This window comes from Schistocerca serialis, chromosome 9 (assembly GCF_023864345.2).
Source record: "Schistocerca serialis cubense isolate TAMUIC-IGC-003099 chromosome 9, iqSchSeri2.2, whole genome shotgun sequence".
In the NCBI taxonomy this organism is placed as follows: Eukaryota; Metazoa; Arthropoda; class Insecta; order Orthoptera; family Acrididae; genus Schistocerca; species Schistocerca serialis.
In genome coordinates, this window is record NC_064646.1 from 476,151,585 (window position 1) to 476,166,528 (window position 14,944).

A 14,944-nucleotide genomic window follows, 5' to 3' on the forward strand; every position below is an offset into this window, starting at 1 on the left:
GCAGCAACCTTACGATCTTCCGATGGATGTTAACCTGATCGCCGCTATTGATCATCAGGAGACCACCAATAGGCTTTTTATTGAAGTCCTGATTGCGGAAAAACCGATTCAATTACAGGTCGACACTGGCGCAGCCGTGAGCATTCTAAATTACGCCACATATTTGAGACTTGGCGCTCCTCCCTTGCACGACACGCAGCGACGCCTCATGGCGTATGGTAAACATTCCATTCCAGTCCGCGCTCAAGTCGACTTGCCGACGACATACCGGAATGTCCCCCGCCAGGTCACTTTCTTAGTCGTTAACAGGGACTCCTGTGAGAATTTATTTGGGCTGGACGCATTTCCGAAATCTGGTTTTACAATCGACGATTCTGTGAATTTAGTGTCGGACGAGATTCCGTACTCGGATCTGGACAGGCTTTGCCAGGATTATGCAGACCTGTTCACCCCTGGCCTCGGGTCCGCAAAGAATTTTGAGGCACACATCACACTGAAACGGAACGCGCGGCCTCGGTACTTTCGTGACCGTGCCGTTCCTTTAGCTCTCAGAGATCAAGGGAAGAAGGAGTTGGACCGCCTCACGGCAAGCGGCGTTCTTGAGCCTATTCCTTCTGGTCAGTGGGCTACTCCCCTCGTCGTTGTTCGGAAGCCGTCAGGGCAGCTGCGTCTCTGCGGCGACTTTAAAGTAACAGTTAACGCCCAATCAGAGATCGAGACATATCCTATTCCAAAGCCGGAGGAGTTGCTGTCCAAATTGAAGGGTGGAAAATTCTTCTCGAAAATAGACCTCGCTGAAGCATACCTACAACTCTCGCTTGATGCCGCATCTCAGCAGTTCCTGACCCTCAACACACCGCACGGGTTATATCGTCTGAAACGCCTTATGTTTGGGATAGCCAGTGCCCCTGCTATTTTCTAGCCCTAAAGTGGATGGATGCATTAACTATTTGGACGACATAGTGGTGACGGGTCGTAAGACGGAGGAACACTTTCACAACCTGCAATCTTTATTCCATGTCTCACGGTAGGCTGGCCTAAAATGTAGGAAAGAAAAATGTTGTTTTTTCCAGCCTGAAATTGAGCACCTGGGCCACGTCATTTCCTGTTCGGGTGTTCGTCCGTTAGAGAAATATATAGAAGCCATCATCAAACTGCCACGAGCTACAACGCTGACACAAGTTCGTTCCTTTCTGGGGAAGATTTCATATTACCGAAAATTATTACCCGCGGCTTCGACGGCAACTGCCCCCTTGTCTCAGTTATGCAAAAAAAGCGGTTCCTTTCGAGTGGACGCCGGCATGCGACCGCGCCTTCCACAGGTTGAAATCCCAATTACTGCAGGCCCCGTGCCTCGCACGTTTTGACCCTACTAAGCAAATCGTCATTGCAACGGATGCCTCGGATACAGGCATCGGGGCGGTCCTGGCTCACAGAGATTCAGATGGGTCGGAGCACCCTGTGACCTATGCATCGAAAACATTAACCGATACGCAACGCCGGTATTCCCAAATTGAAAAAGAGGCACTGGCCATCATCTTCGCCTTCAAGAAGTTCCATGTTTTTGTGTATGGTACAAAGTTTCACCTCATTACGGATCATAAACTCCTCATATCATTATACAATCCCGCAGCGAAGATCCCTGACCGGACTGCTCACCGTCTTCAGCGCTGGGCTTTGTTTTTGGCACGATACCAGTATGAAATCCACTTTCGCAACAGAACCGAGCATGCCAACGCTGATGCCCATTCCCGCCTTCCATGGGGACCGGATTTGGATTTCGACAAATAGGAAATTCTGTGTTTTTACGTAGACGAAGAAGCACAGGCCGCAGCAGATGCGTTTCCCATTACCAGCTCTCGGGTAGCGGACGCAACCAGTAACGACGAGGTGCTCCGACAAGTCTGTCGTCACGTGCGTAATGGATGGCCCGAACGACCGCCTCCCACGGCTTCTGCGGCGTTTCGTCAGTTCTTTACTGTCCGCCATCAGGTTCAGTTGGTTGACGGGGTCCTTCTACTTCTTTCGGACGACGGACATCCACGGGTCGTCATTCCGCAGTCTTTACGTCAGCACGTTCTGCACCTGTTACACCAAGGTCATTGGGGGATATCCCAGACGAAGCATTTGGCTCGCCGGTTCACATACTGGCCCGCTATGACTCAGGTGATTGAACGCCTCACGCAGGCGTGTCCGTCCTGCCAACGCCAGCAGGCACCTCCACGACATTCCTTTGCCTCTTGGCCACCATTTGCTCGCCCTTGGGAACGGGTGCACGTTGATTTTGCTGGGCCGGTGTTTAATGCCATGTTTTTTATTGTCGTTGACGCATATTCCAGGTTTCCCTATATTGTCCGCTGCAACTCCGTTTCCACCTCCATCACTATTGCCGCCTTAGAAAAAATATTTGCCATTGAAGGTCTGCCGGAGGTCCTCGTGTCGGACAACGGTTCTGCAGTTCTGCAGTGAGGATTTTCGGGTTTTCTATGCCCGGTAGGGCATTCTCCACATTTCCTTCCATCCTCAATCTAATGGCGAGGCAGAGAGGATGGTCCGCACCTTCAAACGCAGATGAAGAAATACCTCCAGGATCACTCCCCCGGCGCATCTCTTACTTTATTCTTGAGAAGTTACATGTCCACGCCCATCGGAGATAAAAGCCCGGCGGAACTTCTTCACGGACGGCAGCCCCGGACCCTGTTGAATCTGCTTCTGCCGACACCTCGGTTGGCTTCGTCGCTGTCTGCTTCTCGTTTCCGCCCAGGTACTCTGGTGTGGGTGAAGGGATTCGGCCGACAACCAGCCTGGATTCCGGCCACCATCATCCAGGGCAGGGGCAGGAAAGTCTTCCGGGTTCAACTTCCTGACCGGGAGGTTCTTCGAAATGTCAATCAGCTTCGCCCTCGCCTGTCTCCCCAATCGTTCTTCTCCTCCCCCTCCCCCCCCCCCCTCACGGCATATTCTCCTCCCGTCCCCTGCTTCCCCTGATTCCCCACGCCAACCAGAGGAGGACACGCCCGGGTGGTCCTCGCAGTTGGCCCCCGGCCGGCTCACGGACGACGCCTCCCCACCAGAGCTTCTTTCCCCGGACGTGGACCAGACCCAGCACAGCCAGCCGGGGACTCCGAGGTCTCCCCCGATCGCCACCCCCAGGTCACTCTGGATGCCGATGAAGACATGCCACTGGTTCCTCCTGCACTGCCTCCTCTGCTGCCGCGGTCCGCACGCTATAACCTTCGCCCCCGGCCGGGGCGTTTTCGCCCGTATGCTCCTGTGAACAGTCTCACCGCCGACGCCGAGGTTTTGGAGGAGGATGACGCCATGGACGTGACGTTCATTCGCAGCCAATGTTTCCCCGCTTCCCCACGGCGGAAGGGGTACGGTATACACCACTTCTAAGAAACACCGAACAACGCGCTCCAGTACGCGGCCGCCAAATACATCGCTGGCCGCACTTCTCTGGGCGGCCCGCTGCTTCCATCGCTGGGCGTCTTCACACGCACGCTCCCTTACGTGGCCGAGAAATACATCGCTGGCCGCACTTCTCCGGGCGGCTCGCGGCTACCATCGTTGGCCACCTTCGCGCGCGCGCGTTTGTCAGCACACAGCAATTGGCTACACCAGGAAACATTGCGATTGGTTTTCCCTGGAAAACAGCGACCCCAGCCGACGGCTCCATTAACTAGCAAGCCTTATATAAAACCAGCCGCCGCCGCAAACGACAGTTCTCATCGGGAAGTGCAGTACGCCGTGTTCCAGCTGCTTGTGGATGACTCGCCGCCCACTCGAGGTTACCTGTCTGCTCGGCGCACATCTTGCGACTTCACTCGGTGAGACTGAACTTCACTGGACTTGAGAATAATTACGGAACGTGCACCCCACCATGCACATTTGGACATTGGTATAACCAAAATTTAATTATGCATTACTTCTCAGTGTGAGCCTGGGTAGACGCTTGGATAACATAATTGTTAAAAAGTGATTTGTGATTTAATAAACCAGACTGAAGAGGTTATTCTGTTATTCCTGGTTATAACAGTCAATTTTCATTCTCCTCATAACGACGTCCTCTTAAGTAATCCCCGCCCAGAGATCCGATTGGGGGACTATTTTACCTCCGGAATATTTTACCCAAGAGGACGCCATCATCATTTAACCATACAGTAAAGCTGCATGCCCTCGGGAAAAATTACGCCGGTTGCTGTGGCCGAGAGGTTCTAGCCGCTTCAGTCCGGAATCGCGCTGCTACGGTGGCAGGTTCGAATCTTACCTCGGACTTGGATGTGTGTAATGTCCTTAGGTTAGTTAGGTTTAAGTAGTTCTATGTCTAGGGGATCTCAGATGTTAAGCCCCATAGTGCTTGGAGCCATTTGATTTTTTGAAAAATTACGCCTGTTGTTTCCTTGCGTTTTCACCCGTTCGCAGTACCAGCACAGCTAAGCTGTGGTGTCAAAAGGGCAGTCCAGTCAATCACCCAGACTGTTGCTCCTGAAACTACTGAAAAGGTTGCTGCCCCTTTTCAGGAACCACATGATTGTCTGGCCCGTCAACAGATACACCTCCATTGTGGTTGCACGTACGGGACGGCTATCTGTGGCTGAGGTTCAAAAATGGTTCAAATGGCTCTGAGAACTATGGGACTCAACTGCTGAGGTCATTAGTCCCCTAGAACTTAGAACTAGTTAAACCTAACTAACCTAAGGACATCACAAACATCTATGCCCGAGGCAGGATTCGAACCTGCGACCGTAGCGGTCTTGCGGTTCCAGACTGCAGCGCCTTTAACCGCACGGCCATGTGGCTGAGGCACGCAAGCCATCCAACCAACGAAAAGGTCCATATATGTATATACAGGTTCTTGACATTTTTCAGTGCGAACGCACTAATATCCTCCGAAGTTCTACAAGGGATAATTTGCGAGTAAGATTTTAATGGACGAGGGACGCTTCATTGCAGTGTACGTAAGTGGTTATTAGCGTCGGTCAAGGACCGCGTCCGGATGGCTGAAGCGGTCGAGTTCCGCTTCGAGCGCCGAGCGGAAAGGTTCTTGTTTATTTTACTTGCCGCAGCGCCGCTTGTGTGAAGTTTTCCTCGTTAGTGTTGTCCTGTCTGCCGAGTGAGTCGTACCGCCTCCGCTCCGCCTTACTGTCTGTTTGTGCTCGTCTACTTGCAGTGGCGTCGGCCGCTCCGTTATGGCTACCATGGTTTCCAAGTGTATTCCACGAAAAGGTACTGTGAGCTTTACTTTCGATAAAACAACGCGACACGTGCAGCTCAGGTCTCTAGAAATCCACGATTGGCTTGTCGATACAATTCATGTGAACTCTGATGTGGTCCACACCGCTTATTTTAATGCAGACGAGGACGTGTTTTAGTTGAAATTTATGGATCCCCTTCACATTGAAAGATTACTGTCGGGACATGGTTCTCTAGTCCCGTTCAAGCGTCGCGATAATTCCGTTAATATGGTTTCACTCGCAGATTCTGAAATCGAATATACCAAAGTTCGAGTGTTTAACATCCCGCCGCATGTCCGCATGTTGACAGCTTTCTAAAGGATATATTGACTCCTTATGGTAACCTGGAAAACGTCCGTTATAGTGGAAATTGTTTCGTGGAAATGAATGTCAAACGCAATATTCCAGCACATGTACAAGTGTGTGGTTACCACGTTCGCGTCACGTATACTTGTCAACGGGGAACCTGCTTTCTATGTAAAGAAAGTGCACACGTTCGGTCAAATTGCCCACGGAGGGTTTTTGTATTAAGGCCGTCGTTAGCGCGGCTGCTGATGTTGTTCGTTCCTCTCCCGCCGTCGCACCTTCTTCTGCTTCGGATCATACTGAACAAACAGTGAATTCTGATAATCGTGTCAATGAATTTCCGCATTTACCTTCGCGACAAATTCAGAATACTGTTGCATCACGATAGAACCTGTAACGATGACAAACAAGCTACGCCGCATTCAGGATGGTGATGGTGTGGATCTGGCTGTGCCTTTTGCGCCGACCTCCTCCGCATCGAGTGTGTCTCCTGATCCTCACTATGCTACCGTACATCCCGTCCGTGGTACGGTGAGTTTCCAAGAAGTTATCTCCAGCATCCCTCCTGCTAGCGAAGTGGCTCGTTCTGAGCTGCCCGTGTGTGAAGAGGGAGCGGAGTCCCCCCCGCCCCCTTCCCCCATTCGTCTTTGTGTCCTCCGTTACAGTCTGAGATGATGCAATGTCCTCTGTTCCTTCGTCTTCGCCGCCGACGGTTTCATGAATTTGCGACTACGGCAACTCTTGAAGAGAGTAAAATTAGCGACCAAGTATCACCGGTTGCATTGGCAGTTCCACAGAATGCTTCCGCCTTACTGACTGAAACTGCATTACATGACCCTAGTTCTGGGGGACAAGAAGCTGTGCCTATGACCCCTCCCACACCTCCGTCTGCAGAGGCCGACATGCCACGTTGTCGACAGAAACAAAGTACACAACTTCACCGCGCTGTGACACATAAGAAATCTAAGATAAAAGGTTGTAGTGACGGGGATTCTGGTCCCCCGATGTCTGCTTCTTCTCTGAGGGAATCCGCAATGGACCTTGATTCTACCTAATTCTGCTCGGACGTTCCGTACATCCCTGTGTAGTTGTGAACAATGAGCCAAGGCTATACGTTCCTTTCCTTAAATGTTAATCGTGCGTAATCAGAATTGCGATTGGCTTCGCTGCGTCAGTTCGTTTATAATTCATGTGCGGATATAGTGTTCTTACAGGAGGTGTTATTTAGGCATGTCTCCTTAACTGGTTTTCGTGTGGTCTTTAATGTAGCACCCGAATATTCTACGGGGACCGCCTTATTCTTTCGCGGAGGCATTGCTGTTGTATAGGTGGAAATGTTGGATTCTGACAGGGGCATAACTTGTCAACATTTTAATCTTACCTTGGTTCTTTTATGTGCTCCTCTGGCACTGTTCGCGTCTTTGTCAAGAGGATATTTTTAACTGTTGCATAAGAGTCCTCCGGATATTGTGGATTTAACTGTGTGTTGCGTCCTGCAGATCAATCTCCAAATTTTAATTTCTGTCGCGAATTACATGAATTGGTCCTCTCCATATGCCTCCAAGGAGTCTGGATATGTAAATACCCAACGTTAGTTAAATTTATTGCGACCCAGTAGGCGGTTAGATAAATTTTACTTACCATACCGCCTGAGCAATCGCATTCTTCATTTTGAAGTCATCCCACCTTCTTTTACGGATCACTGTCTGTGACTACACCCCTCAATCTAGAATGGCAACCAGTGAAATCGTTTCGCACTCCGTGAATGTTAAACGGCGCTCACCTGACTGCCCCCTCTCTCGATGACGTGATGCGAGCCGTGTGGGAGCGCACTCTACGGTCCATTGGGAGGTACTCTTCCATCCTTGACTGGGGGACACAGCTGGCAAAACCGAGGCTTAGGAAAACTTTGATACTTTTCTGTGTTGCCAAAGTGCGAGACTTTCGGAGAATTTACGAATATTACTATTCAATCCTGCGTGAACTTTATGATGCTGCGGATCACGACCTCTGCGAATAGCGGATGCTAGGCGTGTGAAGGCAAAATTGTTGACCTAGTAAAGAATACAAATGGAAGGGTTGAAAATGCGATCCAAGCAACGATCATTGGTGACACGGAAGAACTGACTTCCTTATATCATTTTCTTCGGCATCAGACCCGTCGCCGAGGCGCTTGTATTCATTCTGTCATGACAAATAATTGACGTATCGTATCGGAGCAAGCTGATATAGTGCGTATCTTACACCAATAATGAGTAGACATCTACGACATCGATGAGTCCAGTGCAGCCCACTAGCCAGCATCTTGGACACGACAACTACATCTGAACAAAACGAAACGCTCTTCGCTGCGGCTGGAAACGAGTATGTCTGAAACGCCGAAGATGGTCTCCTTTTTCCGTACTACTGTCGTGAGCACTTATGGAAGGCGGTTGAAAGATTGTGTAAGAACGAGTGCGTCTTATGGCATCGGACAATCCCATCTCATCACAAAACCTAGAAGATAAGGAGCGAACTTTGGCAGGTCTGACGACATACTACAATGCTGGTGCAGGCACAAGTGTTTCGGCGCACACCGTTTAAAAGGCATTGTTGAAGATGGCGGTCCACATCACGCGACCCATACGTGTTCGAATCGATGGAAACGTGTCACCTGTAGAATGAATAGCATTTGTTGCAGCACCAGGTCGACGGTTGGGTCCCCACTCGCCGTCATCCAGGCGAATGGCTGTTTGAAACGTGCACCGCGCCACAGACGGAAGCCAGTGGGAGCAGAATTGTGCTCTGGGGTACATTCAGTCGATCTTCTATGGGACCTACGATAATACTCGAAGACAATATGACAGCAGTGAACTACGTGATTATCATTGCGGATCACCTGCATCCCTTCATGCCTGAAGTTTCTTCTGATAGCGATGACATCTGCCAACAATATAACTCTGCACGACACAAGGCCCGAATCGCGCTGCAGTGGTTTGAGAAGCAGTAAACTCTCATTGATGTCTCAGCCAGCAAATGCCCCTAATCTATTCTCACTGGAACAAATATCGTGCCCGAAAACCACCATCCCTTAATTTGCGGACATTCAGTGACCTGTGAGCAGATATCTGGTGCCACATACTTCTGGAAACTTCTCAAGGACTTGTAGAATCCATACAAAGCAGAACTTTACAGTAGTGTGTTTGAAAAGTGGACCAACACGCTACTAAAAATGTGGTCGTCATATTTTGGCTGCCAGATTAGGTAGGTCTCTTCAGCGGAGTCAACTTCGAAAGTTAAGTTTTGGCGACAGAAGCTGTACATTTAACTGTGAAGTTAAGAATTAGAACCCACTATATCGCACAAACAAATGTACATCATTCTATCGAGTATTGTGCATCCCTTATGCGTACTATCGATGGCAGGTTCTCTATATGACTAAACACCAAGCAGTCGTATGACTTGGAAGTCTTGTATGAAAAAAAGTTTTAAAGACAATTACATCTCGTTACTAAACATGTCACAGTTGAGTGAGGGAGGGGGGGGGAGGCTGGTTGCTGTAGTGACGGTTTCCATTGTACAGCAAATCGCTGCCTCTATATGAAGTAAATGCTCGTGCATTCGAGTAGACCAGTCCTTCTGTTGACTGTCTGTTGTGTAGTCCACATGCCGTCGACACCATGCCCTCGACACGCGTGTTAAATGATACTAAACGTTGCCTGTTTTTTTTTCTTAAATTTTACTATACAGCATATATGTGTGAGTACCATATTTTGCTTGTAGTTTCAATGATAGTTTTTCAGAACAGCTGCCTCTGTAGATCTTCATTTCGTTACATCAATTCTTCTTTTGCTGAAACCTCCTTGTGTACTAAAACTGCACCTAGTTTTCCACTTTCATCATTCTTAAATCTTCTTTTCTCTCTACTTCCAATGGTGTTTGATAACACTAATATTTTTCTTAAACTAATCTTTTTTTCATTATTTATGTCCCAGTATTTCATCTCTATGTAGTAATACCGAAGTATATGAATTTAATAATCTGTTATTAATTGTTACAGATAACGTGCTGCAGTTGAAAACAATTCCACACATACCGGTTGCTTGTAGGTAAGTGGTAAAAAGAAAACGTTATCCCTTTACTTGCATTTCATTATTCGAAAATTTTTTCTTCAGCAGTTTTGTTTTTCCGAAGAATGTTACAGCGCAATTTCTTTTTCGTTGTCCGCCCGTTTAGCTGGGTGGTAACGTGCTTGCCTCCCACGCAGAGGGCCCGGTTGCGACCACGGCCGGGTTTGCGATATTCTCTGCCCGTGGCTTGGGTGTTGTGTTGTCATCATCATCACCATCATCATCATCATCATCACCGACGTGCAAGTCGCCCAATGTGGCTTCACCAGCAATAACACTTGCACCTGGCGGCCGAATTTCTCCTGACGGAGCCTCCCGGCCAACAAAGCCATACGATCCTTTCCTTTTTTTTTCGTAAAGCAACTATTAGGCATAAATAATAATAGATTGTTTCTATTTGCTGATTGTTAAGTATAAATTTTGTAAATATTTTCCTGTGATGAACAGAAGTCACGTAGATGTCTTGCTTATGTCGTGCTGTTTTCTGCCACTGACAAAGACGTTCTGAAATTTTGCGAAAATTAATTAGTTTCTTTCTCGAGTTGGTTCACTTTCAGTTGATGGGTTCGCCTATTTTTAAAGTAAGGGACTTTTCAACTGTCAAGTATTTTTCAGTTCTTTCTACATTGGTGTCAGCATATGTGAAACATAATTTATGAAAAATTAAGCTAAAACCTGAGTAGTCAGAAACATAAAAGCAACCACGCTCCCAAAATACAAAATCGAATGGAGCGAGAGCAGTAATGATTGGCATGAAAAGTGCCCTATGTCACGTACTTCTTTATTATTCACAGTGTATAAATGTACATATAGATGCAGAATATCCAAGTCGACTTACACATCTGAGACTGCTAGAAGTAGATTGCCACGTCATCTGTGTATTGTGTATTGACGTCACTACCTTGATATCAATGCAAGGAGCGTTCAGGATTAGAATGAACCATATTATATTCCACTCTCTTGGCTGCAATACCCTACTTTTCAACATAATCTCCGTTCAATGCGACAGCCTTACGCCACCTTACTGAAAAGGCCTGCATGTCCTCATGGTAACACTCTACTGGTCGATACTGCATCGATAATCTCGCCATCATCCACGTAATTCTTACCCTGAAGTGCATTCTTCATTAGGAAAAACATATGGAAGTCGGAAGGCCAAGGATCCGTGCTGTAGGCTGGGTGAGGTACAATCCAAAGAAATTTCGTGGCAACCTCCCGGGAGCACAGACTTGACAGGATTGCAGGATGGGCGAGGACATCAAACAGAATAATCGATTCAGAGTCCCTGAAGGTTATAGCTATGCTTTATCAGGTGGGGTTGGGTCTTTGAAGTTTTTCTTTGGAGCATAGGTGGTGTGACTCTATGGATTGCGCTTTGTTTCCTGTTGGAAGTGATAGAAACATGTTTCATACCCCGTGACAATGCTCTACAAAAAATTGTCACAGTCAGCCGCGTAACATTCATGCAATTCCGGACAGATAGTCCTTCGTTGCTCTTTATGGACTTGTGTTATGTGGCGAGGAACCCACCTGGCACGCACCTCTCTGTGCCCCACTGGTGGACGATTGTCAGCACTACCAACAGAGACGTCCAGTTGTGTAGCGAGGTGTTCCATTGCGATCCATGGATCCTCGTCTCCTACCTTCCAAAATTTTCAGAAACTCTCCTGCGAACCTTGCAGAACTAACACTCCTGAAGAAAGGATATTGCGGAGACGTGGCTTAGCCGCACCCTGGGGATGTTTGCAGAATGAGATTTTCACTCTGCAGCGGAGTGTGCGCTGATATAAAACTCCCCCGAGTTCGATTCTCGGTCCGGCGCACAGTTTTAATCTGCCAGGAAGGCAAATGTCCCGTGCCAGGAATATCGGTCCAGCACACAGTTTTAATCTTCCAGGAAGTTTCATAGTTTGAGAGACTCTGTTGCGATGACGTCAGCTGCCTAGCACGACGACACACCGTGTTTTTGTTCACTGCCAGGTCTCCATAAGCAATCTGCAAGGGCCTATGAATATCTGCGACGCTCTGACTTTCTGCCAAAAGAAACTAAATGACATCTCTCTGCCGGCCGCTGGTGGCCGAGCGGTTCTGGCGCTACAGTCTGGAACCGCGCGACCGCTACGGTCGCAGGTTCGAATCCTGCCTCGGGCATGGATGTGTGTGTTGTCCTTAGGTTAGTTAGGTTTAAGTAGTTCTAAGTTCTAGGGGACTTATGACTTCAGCAGTTGAGTCCCATAGTGCTCAGAGCCATTTGAACCATTTTGACATCTTTCTGCATGGAAGCAGCTCCGTTACAGACGCCATTTTGCACGCTGCGTACAGCGCCGCCACATTTCGGAATTTCATGAAACTGTAACGGCTGAGACAGGAATATTTCTCGACGGTCCACAACAAATTCCGCATGTTTTCAACCGAAATTCGCCGTGAACAAAAATCGTGTTGCATTACTTACTGAACGCCCCTCAGACACTTATAAGCAGCCAGAATGCTGACAACTATAAAATTAACTCGAGTAGGACAGTAAATGCTCTTACAGGTCTGACCTAATTGTGAAAGGAATATGAGTAATGAAGATCAGATACAGGGTTTTAGTTACTGTTAGAAACAGAATGGGGATTTTAGCCAAGGGTGTGGGGCAGAGCAATGTAGCCGCTGAGGCCTCGAGGTTTCGGTCGGCGTGCCCGGCTTGTGGTCCACCGCAGACCGGCCTACACGCGTAAAGTAGGCTCTAACGGCCGCTCCCGAAGGCGGCAGCCCTAAATCGCGGTCGCCTTAATTGGCGCCGCTAAGTCCCTGCGCTGCGGCACTCGGGGCGACTTAGGCGCAGTAAATATTTGCTTCCTCCGGCGGCAGCAGCACCACGAGTCCACAGGTCCCGACTGCCTCCCGAGGGACCACATGGAGCCAACTAGATGTAGACCCTAGTTACAACGGCTTAACATTACGACTCAGCGTATCGGCGCTCTGTTCATCTAACGCGGACGTGCAATCTTGGACTTAAACTGCAGCAAAATTCTATACAGAAGAGAAACATGGATTCATCTCCGGAGCTGTTAAGGTTTCGAAATCACACTGGGCACCTTTGTAACCCACTTCTACCTGTTTATAGAACTTAAAACAGAATGCCACTCTCTGCAGCACGTCAAGGGCGAATATACCTGAAAAAGTAAATTGGGGCAATATGAATGTTGGGAAGCAGTTGTTGAAATACCAAGATCTTCATACGGGATACCTGATGTAATTAATGAGACAAGATTCTGCACGGTGGTACTTTTCTGTAAGGGAAAGAATCGATTTGTGAGCGGAAATTTGTGGAATTAACGATACCCTCCGCATACATAGCTCAAATCTATTACGCGTAGGATATAATTTTCCCGTTTAAAAAAGTACTGCGTCTCAGGCCACAAGTGGCCCATCGGGACCAACCGCCCACCGTATCATCCTCACTGAGGATGCGGATAGGAGGGGCGTGTCGTCAGCACACCGCACTCCCAGTCGTTTCGATGGTTTTCTTTGACCAGAGTCGCTACTATTCGGTCGAGTAGCTCCTGAGTTGCTTAGTGCACCCCGAAAAATGGCAACAGCGCATGGCGGCCCGGATGGACACCCATCCAAGTGCCGGCCCCGCCCGACAGCGCTTAACTTCGGTGATCTGACGGGAACCGGTGTATCCACTGCGGCAAGGCTGTTGCCTTTCCCCTTTAAAGGTAATAATAAATGCCTAGTCTATGGAACCAAATACATATTTCCTGTATTTCATAAATAATGTTGTTGTTGTTGCTGGGTTGGTGCACAAGTACGTAGCATTCTCCTAAAGTTTAATGAACATAAGAGGTCCACATAACAGAGACTGTAGTAATCAATAATATAGTCTTCTTCACTGCTTGCGACAGTATGCTGGGAAAACTTTTCGACTGTGCGACTGTAGAAATCACGTATCTTTGAGGCGGTGAACACGTCCAGACATATTCGGTGCGCATTTTCATCCAGAAAAGAATTTCCTTGAAGGTTGATTGATACACAGGGCGCAATATAAGTGAATGAGGTGGGTGCGGAATGAAGTGCCGACCCAGCTGTTGTATAAAGATTCTTGTCAGTCTAGCAGAATGCCGGCGGACGTTTTCGATGGAGTAACATCACCTGACGTAGTATTCCTGGTCGTTGTTCTTGGACTGCGTCTCAAAGGCGTCTCAGTTGTCGACAATAAATGTGAGCAGCGATGTTTACACCTCGGGAAAGCAATTCGTAGTACACTACACCTCTTCTTTTCCACCAGTTGCATTACATGGTCTTTCGTGGATGCACATAGGTATATGTTCGGGAAATTGCGGCTTTTTTTCGGCTCACCCACTGCTTTCTTTTCCTTATGTTAGCATAAGGACACCTCTTTACCAGTGACGATACACTAGAGGAATAATCGGTGTTGTTGACGAGCTAACTGATGATGAGCAAGCGTAGATGCACTTATGGCTCACCGCTAATTTTTATGATTTTAGCTTAGTGCATGAGGTACCCATACAATCGATCTTTTAACCTTCCCCATTGCATGAAAATGTCGCAAAATGGTGAAATGAACACAGTTCATCACAGTTGCCAATTATCGAATACACAGACGTCGAACATTGTCGGTTAATTCGGTTACACGATCTTCATCAAATAACGAAGGTCTTCCTGAAGGTAGCGAGTCACTAATGTCAAAAAGATCCTCTACAAAACGATGAAACGCTGTTTCTGCCGTGATCTGTCCGATGGTATTATCGCCATTCATAGCGTATATGATCCTGTCACCCCGCCTCTTCCCTACCTACTGAATTCAAACTCTTGAACATGTCGGAAATGATCCGATTTCTCTACTTGGCAGTCCATTTTCTAGTATCCAAAGCGCCACTCACTGTTGCCAGATGATGAAACGACAATGTGTAAGTTCAAAAAGCAACAGTGAATTACAAACAAAAAGTGTCAATCGATAGATAAACCCATTGCAACTCGAAAACCAACATGAAAAACAGAAACGCAACAAACTTATATGTTCTGTTTTTTTGCGAGAAGCAGTGAGTTGTTTGTATCAGCCTCCCCAAAATTTATTGAAAAGTGCTTACCTGTTACGTTTGTAAACTTTCATTTATTTACTCTTTCTATTCGAGGAATACTTCTTTATATAAAGAAAGTCGTATCCGTGTTTAAGCTCCAAAAGGCAGTCTCCAGTAAGACGTGAAGCCACCATTCACACCATATTTTCCCTTTGGGCTGTGAGATAGAGCTGAGAAAGAAGAATAATTCAAATTAACGTTT

At 47.8% G+C, this 14,944-nt stretch overlaps 1 pseudogene; it reads right to left on the reverse strand.

Moving 5' to 3' along the window:
• Nucleotides 1-13,227: 13,227 nt before the first annotated feature.
• On the reverse strand, nucleotides 13,228-13,345 carry LOC126420282 (5S ribosomal RNA; annotated as a pseudogene).
• Between the last annotated feature and the right edge of the window lie 1,599 nt (nucleotides 13,346-14,944).